The following is a 3,544-nucleotide window of genomic DNA, read 5'->3' as shown; positions in this document are numbered from 1 at the left end:
AATCCATGGGAGACCTGAAACATTATTGCTCACTAGTTTTCCAGCTAGGGCAGAGGTAAGAAATAGGGCTGTGCCATGTAGAGATCAATAGTGAAAGCTTCAAAGGCAACAAGAGAGTTCCAGAAGTTGAGATGTTGCAGATCTATGAAACTCAGGAACTGTTGCCATTGGACAGGCCCATTCATATTTGTTCTGCCAAGACACATTAATAAACAATTTCCTATTGCCAAAAAGATTAGGATAGTGAAAAAAAACTTACTGAAATCATTTTAGAATCCTGTAAATCACTTTCAGCTGAGTTTATATTTTGGAGGTGAATTAAAATATATCAAACCTATATTCTCTATTTTATGTATTCATTTTTCTGAACTAGGTTTAATATCAAAGTAAATGTAAACCAAACAACTGAATCAGATTTAAAGATAAATATTTAGTTGCTTTAGAAGATTGAAGAGAACTTATCTATGCTTCTATTTTATGCATCGGGACTACATTTTCCTAAAAATACAGTATACGACATTTTTTAAAAAGTGGTTTTATAAACATTAAGTGTTTTCAATGAGAAACATACTATTTTGAGATTGTGGAGTGAAATTTTTAAAACTCAAACATTTCTGGTATATAAAATTTCATATCACTGTATTTTTTGATGAAGAATACGTCTATTCGTGCTCTAAAAATTGAATGCTAGTCATAAATTCTTACAAATTTTAGGGACATTGAAAGCTTTGGTAGCATTATGAAAATTCCAAATAAATCTCAAAAAAGGCACTAAGTCTATAAATAACAACAATTGGGAGAGTCAGTGAGAGAAGATTACATTTCCTGCCATTACAAATTGTTCACCACTGTGGTTTGTATCCTGACAGTCATGGAGACTGCTGACTCATTAGTGACTTACACATTTACGATACAGTAAAATTTTGACTCAGTCATTCCATTTCTTATTCACCCATGTTTGTAACTTGGTATTAATCAAATATTTATTTTATATAGGTCATGAACACTCCTCTTTATGTCTTCCCTGAAAGAAGAAACGTTTCTACATCAAATTCTACATATTTGTTTCTTGTACCATTTACCTGAAACTTTTTAACTCTCTAGTGTGCCAAACTATCATTTGTCTCTGAAATTCTATGATTTATTCCCTTACGCCCATTGTGTTGTGGTAGAAAGAATCTACCTGAGAATTAGGAAATCCCAAATCAAATCTTTGCTCTCTCAGCCTGGGTTAGGTTGGGAAAAGACACTTCCTAATCCTTAATCTATTTGTTCTTAAGAATGAAGTCTCTGATTTTTTTTTTTTTAAGCATTGTTTTTTCATGTGCTTATTAGCCATTTGTATATCTTCTTTGATAAAATGTCTGTTCAAGCCCTTTGCCCATTTTTTAATTGGATTGCTTATCTATTTGTTATTTTAGGAATACTTTATATATTCTGGATAATAGTCTCTTCTCATATATATGATTTTCAAATATTTTCTTATGTTCTGTGGGTTGTCATTTCACTCTCTTGATGGTGTCCTTTGATGGAGAAGAGTTTTTAATTATTATTATTATTATTTTTTTTTGTCTTTTTCCGTGTCCGGCAACGGATCGCAACCCTCAGTGTTGCCCCCGTACCAGACCGGGGACCGGCAACGGGATCACAGCCCTCGGCGTTGCTCCCGTGCCTCGCTCAGCCAGTGAGCGGGAACTGGTCTGTATGTGGGATCCGAACCCTCAGGCGGGAGCGCCGCCGCGCTTCCCAAGTGGCGCACTATCCAGTGTGCCACCGGGCCGGCCCTCTGATTTTTAATTCAAATTATTTGATTTGGTCACACTTTTCCCTTTCATTTAGACTAAAAAAAAAAAAACTATTGCTTTTATTTTTCTCAACTGGATGGAGTTTAACATGTATTTCACTTAAGTTTTCTCTTTATATCTGAAACTATTCTACCCACTGGAAAGCTGACAACCTATGTATTCTGTAGGTTTTTTACATTGCCATTACCCTAATCTCTCATGTATATTTCAGGTGAACTGAGTGTGCAATCAAAAATAAATCTTTTTGAAGAGACAGCCTACAGAATGGGAGGAAGTTTTTGCAAACAACACAATAGACAAGGGCCTAATGTACAGAATATATAACGAACTTGAACAACTGAACAGCAAAAAACACAAATAACCCAATTAAAAAATGGGCAAAGGATCTGAACAGACATTTCTCAAAAGAAGACATACAAATGACTAACAGACACATGAAAAAAAATGCTCAACATCATTAATCATCAAGAAAATGCAAATTAAAATCACAATGAGATATCATCTTGTGGGGAAAATAGGATATTTTAGTCAGGCTCCCTGGGCTCAGGTCTGGCTGGGGGGCAGAGCAGCACATTTCTTGTAAACAAGTTGTGTGGGTAGAGTTAGTGTGCATGTGCACCCATGTATCTTTCTACTTAATTGCTTTTGTGTGTTCTGCAGTTTGTGAAGCAGGCTGGTGGCAGAGAGCCCACATCTGCAATAGAGCATGTTTACTCTGCTGGCAACTGCTCAGTTTTCAGTTTTTCTTTGGACCTTGCCGGTAGCAGTTGAGTTTCTGAGTTTCTCTGTGGACTGCTTGGCTCATAGTTTTGTGTGTACTGAATAAAGACTATTCCTTCTTCAACCAAGGCTCCAAGGACCTTTTTGCCAGTTACCTAGTTCATAGACCTGCGTGTGAAGGGTTTGTGAATGGGCTTAAGGGGTCTGTGAGCTCCAGACCCTAGCCCTAGCTCAACAATCTCATTTCAGTTAGAACAGCTATTATCAACAAGACAAAAAAATAACAAATGCAGGCAAGAATGTGGAGAAAAAGGAACCCTCCTGCATTGCTGGTGGGGTGTAAATTGGTACAGCCACTGTGGAAAACAGTGTGGAGATTCCTCAGAGAACTAAAAAAAGATCTACCCTACAACCCAGCTATCTCACTACTGTGTATACACCCAAAGAAAGTGAAATCAATATATCAATAAGGCACCTTCATTCCCGTGTTCATCACAGTACTATTCACAATAGCCAAGAGATGGAATCAACCCAAATGCCCTTCACCCAATGAATGGATTAAAAAAAAAAAACTGTGGCATATATATACACAATGGAATACTATTCAACTATTTAAAAAAAAGATATCCTATCATTTGCAGCAACATGGATAGAACTGGACACCAACCATCATGTTAAGTGAAGTCAGGCACAAAAAGACAAATACTGCGTGGTATCCCTTATATGAGGAATTTAAAAGCGCAAACAAAGGAAAACAATAAAACTAGTTCTCACAGAAGTAGAGAGTAGAATAATGGTTACAAGACGCTGGGGGTAGGGGAGGAGGAAAATTGGTGGACTAATGGGCACAAATCTGTGCTATCTGCATAGTCATTGTGCAGTATATGCAAGTATTGAAACAACACCCTGTACCCCATGAATATGTGCAAGTAAATGTTAAAACACTTTGAATAAAAGTTGTAAAACTTATAGAAAATGAATTATTGGCCTTAGCCAGGTTGGTCCAAAAAAAAAAAAAA

This window comes from Galeopterus variegatus, unplaced genomic scaffold (genome assembly GCF_000696425.1).
Source record: "Galeopterus variegatus unplaced genomic scaffold, G_variegatus-3.0.2 Scaffold30, whole genome shotgun sequence".
NCBI classification, from domain to species: Eukaryota; Metazoa; Chordata; class Mammalia; order Dermoptera; family Cynocephalidae; genus Galeopterus; species Galeopterus variegatus.
The sequence above is the reverse complement of the archived record's forward strand: the minus strand, read 5'-3'. Positions refer to the sequence as shown.